Source organism: Sardina pilchardus, chromosome 17, assembly GCF_963854185.1.
Source record: "Sardina pilchardus chromosome 17, fSarPil1.1, whole genome shotgun sequence".
In the NCBI taxonomy this organism is placed as follows: Eukaryota; Metazoa; Chordata; class Actinopteri; order Clupeiformes; family Clupeidae; genus Sardina; species Sardina pilchardus.
This window is the reverse complement of record NC_085010.1, coordinates 803,344-824,429: the sequence shown is the minus strand read 5'-3', so window position 1 is coordinate 824,429 and position 21,086 is coordinate 803,344. Positions and strand designations below refer to the sequence as shown.

The 21,086-nt window shown below is 42.8% G+C and overlaps 12 non-coding genes across 12 annotated transcripts; all 12 read left to right on the top strand.

Moving 5' to 3' along the window:
- The first annotated feature begins 1,357 nt into the window (after window positions 1–1,357).
- LOC134063138 (5S ribosomal RNA) lies at window positions 1,358–1,476 on the top strand. Its single transcript, XR_009935911.1, has one exon. It is a non-coding gene; the product is annotated as a 5S ribosomal RNA (ribosomal RNA).
- Window positions 1,477–3,112: 1,636 nt separating this feature from the next.
- Window positions 3,113–3,231, top strand: LOC134063137 (5S ribosomal RNA). Its single transcript, XR_009935910.1, has one exon. It is a non-coding gene; the product is annotated as a 5S ribosomal RNA (ribosomal RNA).
- A 1,640-nt stretch (window positions 3,232–4,871) lies between these two features.
- Window positions 4,872–4,990, top strand: LOC134063136 (5S ribosomal RNA). The gene has a single exon (XR_009935909.1). It is a non-coding gene; the product is annotated as a 5S ribosomal RNA (ribosomal RNA).
- Window positions 4,991–6,627: 1,637 nt separating this feature from the next.
- LOC134063134 (5S ribosomal RNA) lies at window positions 6,628–6,746 on the top strand. Its single transcript, XR_009935907.1, has one exon. It is a non-coding gene; the product is annotated as a 5S ribosomal RNA (ribosomal RNA).
- Window positions 6,747–8,383: 1,637 nt separating this feature from the next.
- LOC134063133 (5S ribosomal RNA) lies at window positions 8,384–8,502 on the top strand. The gene has a single exon (XR_009935906.1). It is a non-coding gene; the product is annotated as a 5S ribosomal RNA (ribosomal RNA).
- Window positions 8,503–10,138: 1,636 nt separating this feature from the next.
- LOC134063132 (5S ribosomal RNA) lies at window positions 10,139–10,257 on the top strand. The gene has a single exon (XR_009935905.1). It is a non-coding gene; the product is annotated as a 5S ribosomal RNA (ribosomal RNA).
- A 1,637-nt stretch (window positions 10,258–11,894) lies between these two features.
- LOC134063131 (5S ribosomal RNA) lies at window positions 11,895–12,013 on the top strand. The gene has a single exon (XR_009935904.1). It is a non-coding gene; the product is annotated as a 5S ribosomal RNA (ribosomal RNA).
- Window positions 12,014–13,650: 1,637 nt separating this feature from the next.
- On the top strand, window positions 13,651–13,769 carry LOC134063130 (5S ribosomal RNA). The gene has a single exon (XR_009935903.1). It is a non-coding gene; the product is annotated as a 5S ribosomal RNA (ribosomal RNA).
- A 1,637-nt stretch (window positions 13,770–15,406) lies between these two features.
- LOC134063128 (5S ribosomal RNA) lies at window positions 15,407–15,525 on the top strand. Its single transcript, XR_009935901.1, has one exon. It is a non-coding gene; the product is annotated as a 5S ribosomal RNA (ribosomal RNA).
- Window positions 15,526–17,161: 1,636 nt separating this feature from the next.
- On the top strand, window positions 17,162–17,280 carry LOC134063127 (5S ribosomal RNA). The gene has a single exon (XR_009935900.1). It is a non-coding gene; the product is annotated as a 5S ribosomal RNA (ribosomal RNA).
- A 1,639-nt stretch (window positions 17,281–18,919) lies between these two features.
- On the top strand, window positions 18,920–19,038 carry LOC134063126 (5S ribosomal RNA). Its single transcript, XR_009935899.1, has one exon. It is a non-coding gene; the product is annotated as a 5S ribosomal RNA (ribosomal RNA).
- A 1,636-nt stretch (window positions 19,039–20,674) lies between these two features.
- LOC134063125 (5S ribosomal RNA) lies at window positions 20,675–20,793 on the top strand. Its single transcript, XR_009935898.1, has one exon. It is a non-coding gene; the product is annotated as a 5S ribosomal RNA (ribosomal RNA).
- The last annotated feature ends 293 nt before the right edge of the window (window positions 20,794–21,086 follow it).

Genomic DNA, 21,086 nt, shown 5'->3' with positions numbered 1-21,086 from the left:
TTTGGGGGTGACAGCTTTGTTTTCTATGTCCCTTTAGTTTTCACCGTTTTGTACAATTCCCGGTCTCGCTGTGTTCATTCGCCCAAGAGCTGCAAAGTCATTTTTTCAACACTGCCTGAGTATGGATAATAGCCTACAGTCTGCATGGCTGTCGACATCCCAGATATTGTGGTGTTTTCCTGAACAACTGTAGGTTACTCGTTTCAGGATGTCCGAGTAGAGCGAGTGACCAAAGTTCCTGTTTTTACGCACAGCGAATTGATATTTGAAAAGCTAATATCAGCGTGCTTCATGAAGTTTTGCTTGACAGCAGTTGCTACTACATAGCCTATGTTGTCGTATTAGATGCAGCATTCGATTGACGTGTGTCTACTATTACGTATAAGGCCTATATAAACCGTGCCCTAAGGAGAAGCGCTCATTCACGTCTCCGTCGCCGGAGGGAGCGCCACGCTTTCCGTCGTTAGTGTACATTTGTGGACATGTATGGATCATTGGCTGCCAGTGACTCTAGCACACCAGTAGAGAACTGCAGTTGGAGCAGTTGTTTTTACTTTCTCCGTGGCGAAGTTGAAGCAAAGCGGATCCATGAAACAACCCTCTTCACAACACATGACCTGAAGGCGCAATCCTAACTGGCCAGAGACCCAACTCGGAGCGTCTGCATCCCGACCGGTATGTGTACGTTGTTTTCATTGAGAGGCTACGTTTCTAAAACGAAGCTTATATTTCATGAATTGTAAATTAGGGTTGTTCTCTCCAATGAAACATCCCCTGTGTTTTCGCTCCGCTTAAAAAAAGGATTTTTTATTTTATTTTTTATATCCCATCAAATACTTAGTGGTTTTATATTCTCATGCATGGCCAGACACTGATTTCTCTCCTTAGCTTTGAGTATCATCTTTGTTTGAAAAGCTGAGCTTTTTTTTTTTTTTTTACTCCAGTGACGTTTTCTAATTTACTTGTGGTAGTTTCAAATGGTGTACACCAAGTGGTTTTTGCCATGCTATGTCACCATTACAATTTCTTTAGCTTCTAAACAAATCTGTGAGCGTTTTAATCAGAGATAAAGCTGCCCTATGTGTGTTGAACTGTGAGTAAAGTATATGCACTTGCCTAACCAAACTCTTCTGTCAGTACCCTTCGTTTTTAGGATAAAGAAGGAACAGTTATTGGAAATGTTACCAAGTTTTAAATGCCATTTGTTGTATTCTTCACTTTCAAAGTTGAACTCCACGCGGAAAATGCGCCCTTGTTTTCATGAACACATACTGTAGCGTACCTCACCTTTCACAACACACGCGTCTCCAACCCGGGTTGGGGAGCTTTAAGTAGGTTACTTTGGCCGGTTGCTTTCGCTTACGGCCATACCACGCTGAACACGCCCGATCTCGTCCGATCTCGGAAGCTAAGCAGCGTCGGGCCTGGTTAGTACTTGGATGGGAGACCGCCTGGGAATACCAGGTGCCGTAAGCTTTTCTCTCCATCAGCCAGTGCAACTTTTTTTTTTTCAGGCTGTCTGTCTGTGCGTGCCTGCTCCCTAGTACGTAGATGTTCCAACCCCTTTGAATATTTGCTTCCTCCGTTTGAAAGCAAAATAAATAAATAAATAAATAAATAAATAACTAAATGCATAGGTAGGAAATATAGGCTAAGCCAGCAACAGGTCGAACAAAATTGCACGAGTTGACTGTCAACAGTTGGCGGATTGGGGGAGTTTTAGTGCTTGTTTTCATCTGGAATGTTTAGCTTATTTTTTGGGGGTGACAGCTTTGTTTTCTATGTCCCTTTAGTTTTCACCGTTTTGTACAATTCCCGGTCTCGCTGTGTTCATTCGCCCAAGAGCTGCAAAGTCATTTTTTCAACACTGCCTGAGTATGGATAATAGCCTACAGTCTGCATGGCTGTCGACATCCCAGATATTGTGGTGTTTTCCTGAACAACTGTAGGTTACTCGTTTCAGGATGTCCGAGTAGAGCGAGTGACCAAAGTTCCTGTTTTTATGCACAGCGAATTGATATTTGAAAAGCTAATATCAGCGTGCTTCATGAAGTTTTGCTTGACAGCAGTTGCTACTACATAGCCTATGTTGTCGTATTAGATGCAGCATTCGATTGACGTGTGTCTACTATTACGTATAAGGCCTATATAAACCGTGCGCTAAGGAGAAGCGCTCATTCACGTCTCCGTCGCCGGAGGGAGCGCCACGCTTTCCGTCGTTAGTGTACATTTGTGGACATGTATGGATCATTGGCTGCCAGTGACTCTAGCACACCAGTAGAGAACTGCAGTTGGAGCAGTTGTTTTTACTTTCTCCGTGGCGAAGTTGAAGCAAAGCGGATCCATGAAACAACCCTCTTCACAACACATGACCTGAAGGCGCAATCCTAACTGGCCAGAGACCCAACTCGGAGCGTCTGCATCCCGACCGGTATGTGTACGTTGTTTTCATTGAGAGGCTACGTTTCTAAAACGAAGCTTATATTTCATGAATTGTAAATTAGGGCTGTTCTCTCCAATGAAACATCCCCTGTGTTTTCGCTCCGCTCAAAAAAAGGATTTTTTTTTTTTTTTTTTATATCCCATCAAATACTTAGTGGTTTTATATTCTCATGCATGGCCAGACACTGATTTCTCTCCTTAGCTTTGAGTATCATCTTTGTTTGAAAAGCTGAGCTTTTTTTTTTTTTTTACTCCAGTGACGTTTTCTAATTTACTTGTGGTAGTTTCAAATGGTGTACACCAAGTGGTTTTTGCCATGCTATGTCACCATTACAATTTCTTTAGCTTCTAAACAAATCTGTGAGCGTTTTAATCAGAGATAAAGCTGCCCTATGTGTGTTGAACTGTGAGTAAAGTATATGCACTTGCCTAACCAAACTCTTCTGTCAGTACCCTTCGTTTTTAGGATAAAGAAGGAACAGTTATTGGAAATGTTACCAAGTTTTAAATGCCATTTGTTGTATTCTTCACTTTCAAAGTTGAACTCCACGCGGAAAATGCGCCCTTGTTTTCATGAACACATACTGTAGCGTACCTCACCTTTCACAACACACGCGTCTCCAACCCGGGTTGGGGAGCTTTAAGTAGGTTACTTTGGCCGGTTACTTTCGCTTACGGCCATACCACGCTGAACACGCCCGATCTCGTCCGATCTCGGAAGCTAAGCAGCGTCGGGCCTGGTTAGTACTTGGATGGGAGACCGCCTGGGAATACCAGGTGCCGTAAGCTTTTCTCTCCATCAGCCAGTGCAACTTTTTTTTTTTCAGGCTGTCTGTCTGTGCGTGCCTGCTCCCTAGTACGTAGATGTTCCAACCCCTTTGAATATTTGCTTCCTCCGTTTGAAAGCTAAATAAATAAATAAATAAATAAATAAATAAATAACTAAATGCATAGGTAGGAATTATAGGCTAAGCCAGCAACAGGTCGAACAAAATTGCACGAGTTGACTGTCAACAGTTGGCGGATTGGGGGAGTTTTAGTGCTTGTTTTCATCTGGAATGTTTAGCTTATTTTTTGGGGGTGACAGCTTTGTTTTCTATGTCCCTTTAGTTTTCACCGTTTTGTACAATTCCCGGTCTCGCTGTGTTCATTCGCCCAAGAGCTGCAAAGTCATTTTTTCAACACTGCCTGAGTATGGATAATAGCCTACAGTCTGCATGGCTGTCGACATCCCAGATATTGTGGTGTTTTCCTGAACAACTGTAGGTTACTCGTTTCAGGATGTCCGAGTAGAGCGAGTGACCAAAGTTCCTGTTTTTACGCACAGCGAATTGATATTTGAAAAGCTAATATCAGCGTGCTTCATGAAGTTTTGCTTGACAGCAGTTGCTACTACATAGCCTATGTTGTCGTATTAGATGCAGCATTCGATTGACGTGTGTCTACTATTACGTATAAGGCCTATATAAACCGTGCGCTAAGGAGAAGCGCTCATTCACGTCTCCGTCGCCGGAGGGAGCGCCACGCTTTCCGTCGTTAGTGTACATTTGTGGACATGTATGGATCATTGGCTGCCAGTGACTCTAGCACACCAGTAGAGAACTGCAGTTGGAGCAGTTGTTTTTACTTTCTCCGTGGCGAAGTTGAAGCAAAGCGGATCCATGAAACAACCCTCTTCACAACACATGACCTGAAGGCGCAATCCTAACTGGCCAGAGACCCAACTCGGAGCGTCTGCATCCCGACCGGTATGTGTACGTTGTTTTCATTGAGAGGCTACGTTTCTAAAACGAAGCTTATATTTCATGAATTGTAAATTAGGGTTGTTCTCTCCAATGAAACATCCCCTGTGTTTTCGCTCCGCTTAAAAAAAGGATTTTTTATTTTATTTTTTATATCCCATCAAATACTTAGTGGTTTTATATTCTCATGCATGGCCAGACACTGATTTCTCTCCTTAGCTTTGAGTATCATCTTTGTTTGAAAAGCTGAGCTTTTTTTTTTTTTTTACTCCAGTGACGTTTTCTAATTTACTTGTGGTAGTTTCAAATGGTGTACACCAAGTGGTTTTTGCCATGCTATGTCACCATTACAATTTCTTTAGCTTCTAAACAAATCTGTGAGCGTTTTAATCAGAGATAAAGCTGCCCTATGTGTGTTGAACTGTGAGTAAAGTATATGCACTTGCCTAACCAAACTCTTCTGTCAGTACCCTTCGTTTTTAGGATAAAGAAGGAACAGTTATTGGAAATGTTACCAAGTTTTAAATGCCATTTGTTGTATTCTTCACTTTCAAAGTTGAACTCCACGCGGAAAATGCGCCCTTGTTTTCATGAACACATACTGTAGCGTACCTCACCTTTCACAACACACGCGTCTCCAACCCGGGTTGGGGAGCTTTAAGTAGGTTACTTTGGCCGGTTGCTTTCGCTTACGGCCATACCACGCTGAACACGCCCGATCTCGTCCGATCTCGGAAGCTAAGCAGCGTCGGGCCTGGTTAGTACTTGGATGGGAGACCGCCTGGGAATACCAGGTGCCGTAAGCTTTTCTCTCCATCAGCCAGTGCAACTTTTTTTTTTTCAGGCTGTCTGTCTGTGCGTGCCTGCTCCCTAGTACGTAGATGTTCCAACCCCTTTGAATATTTGCTTCCTCCGTTTGAAAGCTAAATAAATAAATAAATAAATAAATAAATAACTAAATGCATAGGTAGGAATTATAGGCTAAGCCAGCAACAGGTCGAACAAAATTGCACGAGTTGACTGTCAACAGTTGGCGGATTGGGGGAGTTTTAGTGCTTGTTTTCATCTGGAATGTTTAGCTTATTTTTTGGGGGTGACAGCTTTGTTTTCTATGTCCCTTTAGTTTTCACCGTTTTGTACAATTCCCGGTCTCGCTGTGTTCATTCGCCCAAGAGCTGCAAAGTCATTTTTTCAACACTGCCTGAGTATGGATAATAGCCTACAGTCTGCATGGCTGTCGACATCCCAGATATTGTGGTGTTTTCCTGAACAACTGTAGGTTACTCGTTTCAGGATGTCCGAGTAGAGCGAGTGACCAAAGTTCCTGTTTTTACGCACAGCGAATTGATATTTGAAAAGCTAATATCAGCGTGCTTCATGAAGTTTTGCTTGACAGCAGTTGCTACTACATAGCCTATGTTGTCGTATTAGATGCAGCATTCGATTGACGTGTGTCTACTATTACGTATAAGGCCTATATAAACCGTGCGCTAAGGAGAAGCGCTCATTCACGTCTCCGTCGCCGGAGGGAGCGCCACGCTTTCCGTCGTTAGTGTACATTTGTGGACATGTATGGATCATTGGCTGCCAGTGACTCTAGCACACCAGTAGAGAACTGCAGTTGGAGCAGTTGTTTTTACTTTCTCCGTGGCGAAGTTGAAGCAAAGCGGATCCATGAAACAACCCTCTTCACAACACATGACCTGAAGGCGCAATCCTAACTGGCCAGAGACCCAACTCGGAGCGTCTGCATCCCGACCGGTATGTGTACGTTGTTTTCATTGAGAGGCTACGTTTCTAAAACGAAGCTTATATTTCATGAATTGTAAATTAGGGTTGTTCTCTCCAATGAAACATCCCCTGTGTTTTCGCTCCGCTTAAAAAAAGGATTTTTTATTTTATTTTTTATATCCCATCAAATACTTAGTGGTTTTATATTCTCATGCATGGCCAGACACTGATTTCTCTCCTTAGCTTTGAGTATCATCTTTGTTTGAAAAGCTGAGCTTTTTTTTTTTTTTTTACTCCAGTGACGTTTTCTAATTTACTTGTGGTAGTTTCAAATGGTGTACACCAAGTGGTTTTTGCCATGCTATGTCACCATTACAATTTCTTTAGCTTCTAAACAAATCTGTGAGCGTTTTAATCAGAGATAAAGCTGCCCTATGTGTGTTGAACTGTGAGTAAAGTATATGCACTTGCCTAACCAAACTCTTCTGTCAGTACCCTTCGTTTTTAGGATAAAGAAGGAACAGTTATTGGAAATGTTACCAAGTTTTAAATGCCATTTGTTGTATTCTTCACTTTCAAAGTTGAACTCCACGCGGAAAATGCGCCCTTGTTTTCATGAACACATACTGTAGCGTACCTCACCTTTCACAACACACGCGTCTCCAACCCGGGTTGGGGAGCTTTAAGTAGGTTACTTTGGCCGGTTGCTTTCGCTTACGGCCATACCACGCTGAACACGCCCGATCTCGTCCGATCTCGGAAGCTAAGCAGCGTCGGGCCTGGTTAGTACTTGGATGGGAGACCGCCTGGGAATACCAGGTGCCGTAAGCTTTTCTCTCCATCAGCCAGTGCAACTTTTTTTTTTTCAGGCTGTCTGTCTGTGCGTGCCTGCTCCCTAGTACGTAGATGTTCCAACCCCTTTGAATATTTGCTTCCTCCGTTTGAAAGCTAAATAAATAAATAAATAAATAAATAAATAACTAAATGCATAGGTAGGAAATATAGGCTAAGCCAGCAACAGGTCGAACAAAATTGCACGAGTTGACTGTCAACAGTTGGCGGATTGGGGGAGTTTTAGTGCTTGTTTTCATCTGGAATGTTTAGCTTATTTTTTGGGGGTGACAGCTTTGTTTTCTATGTCCCTTTAGTTTTCACCGTTTTGTACAATTCCCGGTCTCGCTGTGTTCATTCGCCCAAGAGCTGCAAAGTCATTTTTTCAACACTGCCTGAGTATGGATAATAGCCTACAGTCTGCATGGCTGTCGACATCCCAGATATTGTGGTGTTTTCCTGAACAACTGTAGGTTACTCGTTTCAGGATGTCCGAGTAGAGCGAGTGACCAAAGTTCCTGTTTTTACGCACAGCGAATTGATATTTGAAAAGCTAATATCAGCGTGCTTCATGAAGTTTTGCTTGACAGCAGTTGCTACTACATAGCCTATGTTGTCGTATTAGATGCAGCATTCGATTGACGTGTGTCTACTATTACGTATAAGGCCTATATAAACCGTGCGCTAAGGAGAAGCGCTCATTCACGTCTCCGTCGCCGGAGGGAGCGCCACGCTTTCCGTCGTTAGTGTACATTTGTGGACATGTATGGATCATTGGCTGCCAGTGACTCTAGCACACCAGTAGAGAACTGCAGTTGGAGCAGTTGTTTTTACTTTCTCCGTGGCGAAGTTGAAGCAAAGCGGATCCATGAAACAACCCTCTTCACAACACATGACCTGAAGGCGCAATCCTAACTGGCCAGAGACCCAACTCGGAGCGTCTGCATCCCGACCGGTATGTGTACGTTGTTTTCATTGAGAGGCTACGTTTCTAAAACGAAGCTTATATTTCATGAATTGTAAATTAGGGTTGTTCTCTCCAATGAAACATCCCCTGTGTTTTCGCTCCGCTTAAAAAAAGGATTTTTTATTTTATTTTTTATATCCCATCAAATACTTAGTGGTTTTATATTCTCATGCATGGCCAGACACTGATTTCTCTCCTTAGCTTTGAGTATCATCTTTGTTTGAAAAGCTGAGCTTTTTTTTTTTTTTTTACTCCAGTGACGTTTTCTAATTTACTTGTGGTAGTTTCAAATGGTGTACACCAAGTGGTTTTTGCCATGCTATGTCACCATTACAATTTCTTTAGCTTCTAAACAAATCTGTGAGCGTTTTAATCAGAGATAAAGCTGCCCTATGTGTGTTGAACTGTGAGTAAAGTATATGCACTTGCCTAACCAAACTCTTCTGTCAGTACCCTTCGTTTTTAGGATAAAGAAGGAACAGTTATTGGAAATGTTACCAAGTTTTAAATGCCATTTGTTGTATTCTTCACTTTCAAAGTTGAACTCCACGCGGAAAATGCGCCCTTGTTTTCATGAACACATACTGTAGCGTACCTCACCTTTCACAACACACGCGTCTCCAACCCGGGTTGGGGAGCTTTAAGTAGGTTACTTTGGCCGGTTGCTTTCGCTTACGGCCATACCACGCTGAACACGCCCGATCTCGTCCGATCTCGGAAGCTAAGCAGCGTCGGGCCTGGTTAGTACTTGGATGGGAGACCGCCTGGGAATACCAGGTGCCGTAAGCTTTTCTCTCCATCAGCCAGTGCAACTTTTTTTTTTTCAGGCTGTCTGTCTGTGCGTGCCTGCTCCCTAGTACGTAGATGTTCCAACCCCTTTGAATATTTGCTTCCTCCGTTTGAAAGCAAAATAAATAAATAAATAAATAAATAAATAACTAAATGCATAGGTAGGAAATATAGGCTAAGCCAGCAACAGGTCGAACAAAATTGCACGAGTTGACTGTCAACAGTTGGCGGATTGGGGGAGTTTTAGTGCTTGTTTTCATCTGGAATGTTTAGCTTATTTTTTGGGGGTGACAGCTTTGTTTTCTATGTCCCTTTAGTTTTCACCGTTTTGTACAATTCCCGGTCTCGCTGTGTTCATTCGCCCAAGAGCTGCAAAGTCATTTTTTCAACACTGCCTGAGTATGGATAATAGCCTACAGTCTGCATGGCTGTCGACATCCCAGATATTGTGGTGTTTTCCTGAACAACTGTAGGTTACTCGTTTCAGGATGTCCGAGTAGAGCGAGTGACCAAAGTTCCTGTTTTTATGCACAGCGAATTGATATTTGAAAAGCTAATATCAGCGTGCTTCATGAAGTTTTGCTTGACAGCAGTTGCTACTACATAGCCTATGTTGTCGTATTAGATGCAGCATTCGATTGACGTGTGTCTACTATTACGTATAAGGCCTATATAAACCGTGCGCTAAGGAGAAGCGCTCATTCACGTCTCCGTCGCCGGAGGGAGCGCCACGCTTTCCGTCGTTAGTGTACATTTGTGGACATGTATGGATCATTGGCTGCCAGTGACTCTAGCACACCAGTAGAGAACTGCAGTTGGAGCAGTTGTTTTTACTTTCTCCGTGGCGAAGTTGAAGCAAAGCGGATCCATGAAACAACCCTCTTCACAACACATGACCTGAAGGCGCAATCCTAACTGGCCAGAGACCCAACTCGGAGCGTCTGCATCCCGACCGGTATGTGTACGTTGTTTTCATTGAGAGGCTACGTTTCTAAAACGAAGCTTATATTTCATGAATTGTAAATTAGGGTTGTTCTCTCCAATGAAACATCCCCTGTGTTTTCGCTCCGCTTAAAAAAAGGATTTTTTATTTTATTTTTTATATCCCATCAAATACTTAGTGGTTTTATATTCTCATGCATGGCCAGACACTGATTTCTCTCCTTAGCTTTGAGTATCATCTTTGTTTGAAAAGCTGAGCTTTTTTTTTTTTTTTACTCCAGTGACGTTTTCTAATTTACTTGTGGTAGTTTCAAATGGTGTACACCAAGTGGTTTTTGCCATGCTATGTCACCATTACAATTTCTTTAGCTTCTAAACAAATCTGTGAGCGTTTTAATCAGAGATAAAGCTGCCCTATGTGTGTTGAACTGTGAGTAAAGTATATGCACTTGCCTAACCAAACTCTTCTGTCAGTACCCTTCGTTTTTAGGATAAAGAAGGAACAGTTATTGGAAATGTTACCAAGTTTTAAATGCCATTTGTTGTATTCTTCACTTTCAAAGTTGAACTCCACGCGGAAAATGCGCCCTTGTTTTCATGAACACATACTGTAGCGTACCTCACCTTTCACAACACACGCGTCTCCAACCCGGGTTGGGGAGCTTTAAGTAGGTTACTTTGGCCGGTTGCTTTCGCTTACGGCCATACCACGCTGAACACGCCCGATCTCGTCCGATCTCGGAAGCTAAGCAGCGTCGGGCCTGGTTAGTACTTGGATGGGAGACCGCCTGGGAATACCAGGTGCCGTAAGCTTTTCTCTCCATCAGCCAGTGCAACTTTTTTTTTTTCAGGCTGTCTGTCTGTGCGTGCCTGCTCCCTAGTACGTAGATGTTCCAACCCCTTTGAATATTTGCTTCCTCCGTTTGAAAGCTAAATAAATAAATAAATAAATAAATAAATAACTAAATGCATAGGTAGGAATTATAGGCTAAGCCAGCAACAGGTCGAACAAAATTGCACGAGTTGACTGTCAACAGTTGGCGGATTGGGGGAGTTTTAGTGCTTGTTTTCATCTGGAATGTTTAGCTTATTTTTTGGGGGTGACAGCTTTGTTTTCTATGTCCCTTTAGTTTTCACCGTTTTGTACAATTCCCGGTCTCGCTGTGTTCATTCGCCCAAGAGCTGCAAAGTCATTTTTTCAACACTGCCTGAGTATGGATAATAGCCTACAGTCTGCATGGCTGTCGACATCCCAGATATTGTGGTGTTTTCCTGAACAACTGTAGGTTACTCGTTTCAGGATGTCCGAGTAGAGCGAGTGACCAAAGTTCCTGTTTTTACGCACAGCGAATTGATATTTGAAAAGCTAATATCAGCGTGCTTCATGAAGTTTTGCTTGACAGCAGTTGCTACTACATAGCCTATGTTGTCGTATTAGATGCAGCATTCGATTGACGTGTGTCTACTATTACGTATAAGGCCTATATAAACCGTGCGCTAAGGAGAAGCGCTCATTCACGTCTCCGTCGCCGGAGGGAGCGCCACGCTTTCCGTCGTTAGTGTACATTTGTGGACATGTATGGATCATTGGCTGCCAGTGACTCTAGCACACCAGTAGAGAACTGCAGTTGGAGCAGTTGTTTTTACTTTCTCCGTGGCGAAGTTGAAGCAAAGCGGATCCATGAAACAACCCTCTTCACAACACATGACCTGAAGGCGCAATCCTAACTGGCCAGAGACCCAACTCGGAGCGTCTGCATCCCGACCGGTATGTGTACGTTGTTTTCATTGAGAGGCTACGTTTCTAAAACGAAGCTTATATTTCATGAATTGTAAATTAGGGTTGTTCTCTCCAATGAAACATCCCCTGTGTTTTCGCTCCGCTTAAAAAAAGGATTTTTTATTTTATTTTTTATATCCCATCAAATACTTAGTGGTTTTATATTCTCATGCATGGCCAGACACTGATTTCTCTCCTTAGCTTTGAGTATCATCTTTGTTTGAAAAGCTGAGCTTTTTTTTTTTTTTTTACTCCAGTGACGTTTTCTAATTTACTTGTGGTAGTTTCAAATGGTGTACACCAAGTGGTTTTTGCCATGCTATGTCACCATTACAATTTCTTTAGCTTCTAAACAAATCTGTGAGCGTTTTAATCAGAGATAAAGCTGCCCTATGTGTGTTGAACTGTGAGTAAAGTATATGCACTTGCCTAACCAAACTCTTCTGTCAGTACCCTTCGTTTTTAGGATAAAGAAGGAACAGTTATTGGAAATGTTACCAAGTTTTAAATGCCATTTGTTGTATTCTTCACTTTCAAAGTTGAACTCCACGCGGAAAATGCGCCCTTGTTTTCATGAACACATACTGTAGCGTACCTCACCTTTCACAACACACGCGTCTCCAACCCGGGTTGGGGAGCTTTAAGTAGGTTACTTTGGCCGGTTGCTTTCGCTTACGGCCATACCACGCTGAACACGCCCGATCTCGTCCGATCTCGGAAGCTAAGCAGCGTCGGGCCTGGTTAGTACTTGGATGGGAGACCGCCTGGGAATACCAGGTGCCGTAAGCTTTTCTCTCCATCAGCCAGTGCAACTTTTTTTTTTTCAGGCTGTCTGTCTGTGCGTGCCTGCTCCCTAGTACGTAGATGTTCCAACCCCTTTGAATATTTGCTTCCTCCGTTTGAAAGCTAAATAAATAAATAAATAAATAAATAAATAACTAAATGCATAGGTAGGAAATATAGGCTAAGCCAGCAACAGGTCGAACAAAATTGCACGAGTTGACTGTCAACAGTTGGCGGATTGGGGGAGTTTTAGTGCTTGTTTTCATCTGGAATGTTTAGCTTATTTTTTGGGGGTGACAGCTTTGTTTTCTATGTCCCTTTAGTTTTCACCGTTTTGTACAATTCCCGGTCTCGCTGTGTTCATTCGCCCAAGAGCTGCAAAGTCATTTTTTCAACACTGCCTGAGTATGGATAATAGCCTACAGTCTGCATGGCTGTCGACATCCCAGATATTGTGGTGTTTTCCTGAACAACTGTAGGTTACTCGTTTCAGGATGTCCGAGTAGAGCGAGTGACCAAAGTTCCTGTTTTTACGCACAGCGAATTGATATTTGAAAAGCTAATATCAGCGTGCTTCATGAAGTTTTGCTTGACAGCAGTTGCTACTACATAGCCTATGTTGTCGTATTAGATGCAGCATTCGATTGACGTGTGTCTACTATTACGTATAAGGCCTATATAAACCGTGCGCTAAGGAGAAGCGCTCATTCACGTCTCCGTCGCCGGAGGGAGCGCCACGCTTTCCGTCGTTAGTGTACATTTGTGGACATGTATGGATCATTGGCTGCCAGTGACTCTAGCACACCAGTAGAGAACTGCAGTTGGAGCAGTTGTTTTTACTTTCTCCGTGGCGAAGTTGAAGCAAAGCGGATCCATGAAACAACCCTCTTCACAACACATGACCTGAAGGCGCAATCCTAACTGGCCAGAGACCCAACTCGGAGCGTCTGCATCCCGACCGGTATGTGTACGTTGTTTTCATTGAGAGGCTACGTTTCTAAAACGAAGCTTATATTTCATGAATTGTAAATTAGGGTTGTTCTCTCCAATGAAACATCCCCTGTGTTTTCGCTCCGCTTAAAAAAAGGATTTTTTATTTTATTTTTTATATCCCATCAAATACTTAGTGGTTTTATATTCTCATGCATGGCCAGACACTGATTTCTCTCCTTAGCTTTGAGTATCATCTTTGTTTGAAAAGCTGAGCTTTTTTTTTTTTTTTTACTCCAGTGACGTTTTCTAATTTACTTGTGGTAGTTTCAAATGGTGTACACCAAGTGGTTTTTGCCATGCTATGTCACCATTACAATTTCTTTAGCTTCTAAACAAATCTGTGAGCGTTTTAATCAGAGATAAAGCTGCCCTATGTGTGTTGAACTGTGAGTAAAGTATATGCACTTGCCTAACCAAACTCTTCTGTCAGTACCCTTCGTTTTTAGGATAAAGAAGGAACAGTTATTGGAAATGTTACCAAGTTTTAAATGCCATTTGTTGTATTCTTCACTTTCAAAGTTGAACTCCACGCGGAAAATGCGCCCTTGTTTTCATGAACACATACTGTAGCGTACCTCACCTTTCACAACACACGCGTCTCCAACCCGGGTTGGGGAGCTTTAAGTAGGTTACTTTGGCCGGTTGCTTTCGCTTACGGCCATACCACGCTGAACACGCCCGATCTCGTCCGATCTCGGAAGCTAAGCAGCGTCGGGCCTGGTTAGTACTTGGATGGGAGACCGCCTGGGAATACCAGGTGCCGTAAGCTTTTCTCTCCATCAGCCAGTGCAACTTTTTTTTTTTCAGGCTGTCTGTCTGTGCGTGCCTGCTCCCTAGTACGTAGATGTTCCAACCCCTTTGAATATTTGCTTCCTCCGTTTGAAAGCAAAATAAATAAATAAATAAATAAATAAATAACTAAATGCATAGGTAGGAAATATAGGCTAAGCCAGCAACAGGTCGAACAAAATTGCACGAGTTGACTGTCAACAGTTGGCGGATTGGGGGAGTTTTAGTGCTTGTTTTCATCTGGAATGTTTAGCTTATTTTTTGGGGGTGACAGCTTTGTTTTCTATGTCCCTTTAGTTTTCACCGTTTTGTACAATTCCCGGTCTCGCTGTGTTCATTCGCCCAAGAGCTGCAAAGTCATTTTTTCAACACTGCCTGAGTATGGATAATAGCCTACAGTCTGCATGGCTGTCGACATCCCAGATATTGTGGTGTTTTCCTGAACAACTGTAGGTTACTCGTTTCAGGATGTCCGAGTAGAGCGAGTGACCAAAGTTCCTGTTTTTACGCACAGCGAATTGATATTTGAAAAGCTAATATCAGCGTGCTTCATGAAGTTTTGCTTGACAGCAGTTGCTACTACATAGCCTATGTTGTCGTATTAGATGCAGCATTCGATTGACGTGTGTCTACTATTACGTATAAGGCCTATATAAACCGTGCGCTAAGGAGAAGCGCTCATTCACGTCTCCGTCGCCGGAGGGAGCGCCACGCTTTCCGTCGTTAGTGTACATTTGTGGACATGTATGGATCATTGGCTGCCAGTGACTCTAGCACACCAGTAGAGAACTGCAGTTGGAGCAGTTGTTTTTACTTTCTCCGTGGCGAAGTTGAAGCAAAGCGGATACATGAAACAACCCTCTTCACAACACATGACCTGAAGGCGCAATCCTAACTGGCCAGAGACCCAACTCGGAGCGTCTGCATCCCGACCGGTATGTGTACGTTGTTTTCATTGAGAGGCTACGTTTCTAAAACGAAGCTTATATTTCATGAATTGTAAATTAGGGCTGTTCTCTCCAATGAAACATCCCCTGTGTTTTCGCTCCGCTTAAAAAAAGGATTTTTTTTTTTTTTTTTTATATCCCATCAAATACTTAGTGGTTTTATATTCTCATGCATGGCCAGACACTGATTTCTCTCCTTAGCTTTGAGTATCATCTTTGTTTGAAAAGCTGAGCTTTTTTTTTTTTTTTTACTCCAGTGACGTTTTCTAATTTACTTGTGGTAGTTTCAAATGGTGTACACCAAGTGGTTTTTGCCATGCTATGTCACCATTACAATTTCTTTAGCTTCTAAACAAATCTGTGAGCGTTTTAATCAGAGATAAAGCTGCCCTATGTGTGTTGAACTGTGAGTAAAGTATATGCACTTGCCTAACCAAACTCTTCTGTCAGTACCCTTCGTTTTTAGGATAAAGAAGGAACAGTTATTGGAAATGTTACCAAGTTTTAAATGCCATTTGTTGTATTCTTCACTTTCAAAGTTGAACTCCACGCGGAAAATGCGCCCTTGTTTTCATGAACACATACTGTAGCGTACCTCACCTTTCACAACACACGCGTCTCCAACCCGGGTTGGGGAGCTTTAAGTAGGTTACTTTGGCCGGTTGCTTTCGCTTACGGCCATACCACGCTGAACACGCCCGATCTCGTCCGATCTCGGAAGCTAAGCAGCGTCGGGCCTGGTTAGTACTTGGATGGGAGACCGCCTGGGAATACCAGGTGCCGTAAGCTTTTCTCTCCATCAGCCAGTGCAACTTTTTTTTTTTCAGGCTGTCTGTCTGTGCGTGCCTGCTCCCTAGTACGTAGATGTTCCAACCCCTTTGAATATTTGCTTCCTCCGTTTGAAAGCAAAATAAATAAATAAATAAATAAATAAATAACTAAATGCATAGGTAGGAAATATAGGCTAAGCCAGCAACAGGTCGAACAAAATTGCACGAGTTGACTGTCAACAGTTGGCGGATTGGGGGAGTTTTAGTGCTTGTTTTCATCTGGAATGTTTAGCTTATTTTTTGGGGGTGACAGCTTTGTTTTCTATGTCCCTTTAGTTTTCACCGTTTTGTACAATTCCCGGTCTCGCTGTGTTCATTCGCCCAAGAGCTGCAAAGTCATTTTTTCAACACTGCCTGAGTATGGATAATAGCCTACAGTCTGCATGGCTGTCGACATCCCAGATATTGTGGTGTTTTCCTGAACAACTGTAGGTTACTCGTTTCAGGATGTCCGAGTAGAGCGAGTGACCAAAGTTCCTGTTTTTATGCACAGCGAATTGATATTTGAAAAGCTAATATCAGCGTGCTTCATGAAGTTTTGCTTGACAGCAGTTGCTACTACATAGCCTATGTTGTCGTATTAGATGCAGCATTCGATTGACGTGTGTCTACTATTACGTATAAGGCCTATATAAACCGTGCGCTAAGGAGAAGCGCTCATTCACGTCTCCGTCGCCGGAGGGAGCGCCACGCTTTCCGTCGTTAGTGTACATTTGTGGACATGTATGGATCATTGGCTGCCAGTGACTCTAGCACACCAGTAGAGAACTGCAGTTGGAGCAGTTGTTTTTACTTTCTCCGTGGCGAAGTTGAAGCAAAGCGGATCCATGAAACAACCCTCTTCACAACACATGACCTGAAGGCGCAATCCTAACTGGCCAGAGACCCAACTCGGAGCGTCTGCATCCCGACCGGTATGTGTACGTTGTTTTCATTGAGAGGCTACGTTTCTAAAACGAAGCTTATATTTCATGAATTGTAAATTAGGGCTGTTCTCTCCAATGAAACATCCCCTGTGTTTTCGCTCCGCTTAAAAAAAGGATTTTTTTTTTTTTTTTTTATATCCCATCAAATACTTAGTGGTTTTATATTCTCATGCATGGCCAGACACTGATTTCTCTCCTTAGCTTTGAGTATCATCTTTGTTTGAAAAGCTGAGCTTTTTTTTTTTTTTTACTCCAGTGACGTTTTCTAATTTACTTGTGGTAGTTTCAAATGGTGTACACCAAGTGGTTTTTGCCATGCTATGTCACCATTACAATTTCTTTAGCTTCTAAACAAATCTGTGAGCGTTTTAATCAGAGATAAAGCTGCCCTATGTGTGTTGAACTGTGAGTAAAGTATATGCACTTGCCTAACCAAACTCTTCTGTCAGTACCCTTCGTTTTTAGGATAAAGAAGGAACAGTTATTGGAAATGTTACCAAGTTTTAAAAGCCATTTGTTGTATTCTTCACTTTCAAAGTTGAACTCCACGCGGAAAATGCGCCCTTGTTTTCATGAACACATACTGTAGCGTACCTCACCTTTCACAACACACGCGTCTCCAACCCGGGTTGGGGAGCTTTAAGTAGGTTACTTTGGCCGGTTGCTTTCGCTTACGGCCATACCACGCTGAACACGCCCGATCTCGTCCGATCTCGGAAGCTAAGCAGCGTCGGGCCTGGTTAGTACTTGGATGGGAGACCGCCTGGGAATACCAGGTGCCGTAAGCTTTTCTCTCCATCAGCCAGTGCAACTTTTTTTTTTCAGGCTGTCTGTCTGTGCGTGCCTGCTCCCTAGTACGTAGATGTTCCAACCCCTTTGAATATTTGCTTCCTCCGTTTGAAAGCTAAATAAATAAATAAATAAATAAATAAATAAATAACTAAATGCATAGGTAGGAATTATAGGCTAAGCCAGCAACAGGTCGAACAAAATTGCACGAGTTGACTGTCAACAGTTGGCGGATTGGGGGAGTTTTAGTGCTTGTTTTCATCTGGAATGTTTAGCTTATTTTTTGGGGGTGACAGCTTTGTTTTCTATGTCCCTTTAGTTTTCACCGTTTTGTACAATTCCCGGTCTCGCTGTGTTCATTCGCCCAAGAGCTGCAAAGTCATTTTTTCAACACTGCCTGAGTATGGATAATAGCCTACAGTCTGCATGGCTGTCGACATCCCAGATATTGTGGTGTTTTCCTGAACAACTGTAGGTTACTCGTTTCAGGATGTCCGAGTAGAGCGAGTGACCAAAGTTCCTGTTTTTACGCACAGCGAATTGATATTTGAAAAGCTAATATCAGCGTGCTTCATGAAGTTTTGCTTGACAGCAGTTGCTACTACATAGCCTATGTTGTCGTATTAGATGCAGCATTCGATTGACGTGTGTCTACTATTACGTATAAGGCCTATATAAACCGTGCGCTAAGGAGAAGCGCTCATTCACGTCTCCGTCGCCGGAGGGAGCGCCACGCTTTCCGTCGTTAGTGTACATTTGTGGACATGTATGGATCATTGGCTGCCAGTGACTCTAGCACACCAGTAGAGAACTGCAGTTGGAGCAGTTGTTTTTACTTTCTCCGTGGCGAAGTTGAAGCAAAGCGGATCCATGAAACAACCCTCTTCACAACACATGACCTGAAGGCGCAATCCTAACTGGCCAGAGACCCAACTCGGAGCGTCTGCATCCCGACCGGTATGTGTACGTTGTTTTCATTGAGAGGCTACGTTTCTAAAACGAAGCTTATATTTCATGAATTGTAAATTAGGGTTGTTCTCTCCAATGAAACATCCCCTGTGTTTTCGCTCCGCTTAAAAAAAGGATTTTTTATTTTATTTTTTATATCCCATCAAATACTTAGTGGTTTTATATTCTCATGCATGGCCAGACACTGATTTCTCTCCTTAGCTTTGAGTATCATCTTTGTTTGAAAAGCTGAGCTTTTTTTTTTTTTTTACTCCAGTGACGTTTTCTAATTTACTTGTGGTAGTTTCAAATGGTGTACACCAAGTGGTTTTTGCCATGCTATGTCACCATTACAATTTCTTTAGCTTCTAAACAAATCTGTGAGCGTTTTAATCAGAGATAAAGCTGCCCTATGTGTGTTGAACTGTGAGTAAAGTATATGCACTTGCCTAACCAAACTCTTCTGTCAGTACCCTTCGTTTTTAGGATAAAGAAGGAACAGTTATTGGAAATGTTACCAAGTTTTAAATGCCATTTGTTGTATTCTTCACTTTCAAAGTTGAACTCCACGCGGAAAATGCGCCCTTGTTTTCATGAACACATACTGTAGCGTACCTCACCTTTCACAACACACGCGTCTCCAACCCGGGTTGGGGAGCTTTAAGTAGGTTACTTTGGCCGGTTGCTTTCGCTTACGGCCATACCACGCTGAACACGCCCGATCTCGTCCGATCTCGGAAGCTAAGCAGCGTCGGGCCTGGTTAGTACTTGGATGGGAGACCGCCTGGGAATACCAGGTGCCGTAAGCTTTTCTCTCCATCAGCCAGTGCAACTTTTTTTTTTCAGGCTGTCTGTCTGTGCGTGCCTGCTCCCTAGTACGTAGATGTTCCAACCCCTTTGAATATTTGCTTCCTCCGTTTGAAAGCTAAATAAATAAATAAATAAATAAATAAATAACTAAATGCATAGGTAGGAAATATAGGCTAAGCCAGCAACAGGTCGAACAAAATTGCACGAGTTGACTGTCAACAGTTGGCGGATTGGGGGAGTTTTAGTGCTTGTTTTCATCTGGAATGTTTAGCTTATTTTTTGGGGGTGACAGCTTTGTTTTCTATGTCCCTTTAGTTTTCACCGTTTTGTACAATTCCCGGTCTCGCTGTGTTCATTCGCCCAAGAGCTGCAAAGTCATTTTTTCAACACTGCCTGAGTATGGATAATAGCCTACAGTCTGCATGGCTGTCGACATCCCAGATATTGTGGTGTTTTCCTGAACAACTGTAGGTTACTCGTTTCAGGATGTCCGAGTAGAGCGAGTGACCAAAGTTCCTGTTTTTACGCACAGCGAATTGATATTTGAAAAGCTAATATCAGCGTGCTTCATGAAGTTTTGCTTGACAGCAGTTGCTACTACATAGCCTATGTTGTCGTATTAGATGCAGCATTCGATTGACGTGTGTCTACTATTACGTATAAGGCCTATATAAACCGTGCGCTAAGGAGAAGCGCTCATTCACGTCTCCGTCGCCGGAGGGAGCGCCACGCTTTCCGTCGTTAGTGTACATTTGTGGACATGTATGGATCATTGGCTGCCAGTGACTCTAGCACACCAGTAGAGAACTGCAGTTGGAGCAGTTGTTTTTACTTTCTCCGTGGCGAAGTTGAAGCAAAGCGGATCCATGAAACAACCCTCTTCACAACACATGACCTGAAGGCGCAATCCTAACTGGCCAGAGACCCAACTCGGAGCGTCTGCATCCCGACCGGTATGTGTACGTTGTTTTCATTGAGAGGCTACGTTTCTAAAACGAAGCTTATATTTCATGAATTGTAAATTAGGGTTGTTCTCTCCAATGAAACATCCCCTGTGTTTTCGCTCCGCTTAAAAAAAGGATTTTTTATTTTATTTTTTATATCCCATCAAATACTTAGTGGTTTTATATTCTCATGCATGGCCAGACACTGATTTCTCTCCTTAGCTTTGAGTATCATCTTTGTTTGAAAAGCTGAGCTTTTTTTTTTTTTTTTACTCCAGTGACGTTTTCTAATTTACTTGTGGTAGTTTCAAATGGTGTACACCAAGTGGTTTTTGCCATGCTATGTCACCATTACAATTTCTTTAGCTTCTAAACAAATCTGTGAGCGTTTTAATCAGAGATAAAGCTGCCCTATGTGTGTTGAACTGTGAGTAAAGTATATGCACTTGCCTAACCAAACTCTTCTGTCAGTACCCTTCGTTTTTAGGATAAAGAAGGAACAGTTATTGGAAATGTTACCAAGTTTTAAATGCCATTTGTTGTATTCTTCACTTTCAAAGTTGAACTCCACGCGGAAAATGCGCCCTTGTTTTCATGAACACATACTGTAGCGTACCTCACCTTTCACAACACACGCGTCTCCAACCCGGGTTGGGGAGCTTTAAGTAGGTTACTTTGGCCGGTTGCTTTCGCTTACGGCCATACCACGCTGAACACGCCCGATCTCGTCCGATCTCGGAAGCTAAGCAGCGTCGGGCCTGGTTAGTACTTGGATGGGAGACCGCCTGGGAATACCAGGTGCCGTAAGCTTTTCTCTCCATCAGCCAGTGCAACTTTTTTTTTTTCAGGCTGTCTGTCTGTGCGTGCCTGCTCCCTAGTACGTAGATGTTCCAACCCCTTTGAATATTTGCTTCCTCCGTTTGAAAGCAAAATAAATAAATAAATAAATAAATAAATAACTAAATGCATAGGTAGGAAATATAGGCTAAGCCAGCAACAGGTCGAACAAAATTGCACGAGTTGACTGTCAACAGTTGGCGGATTGGGGGAGTTTTAGTGCTTGTTTTCATCTGGAATGTTTAGCTTATTTTTTGGGGGTGACA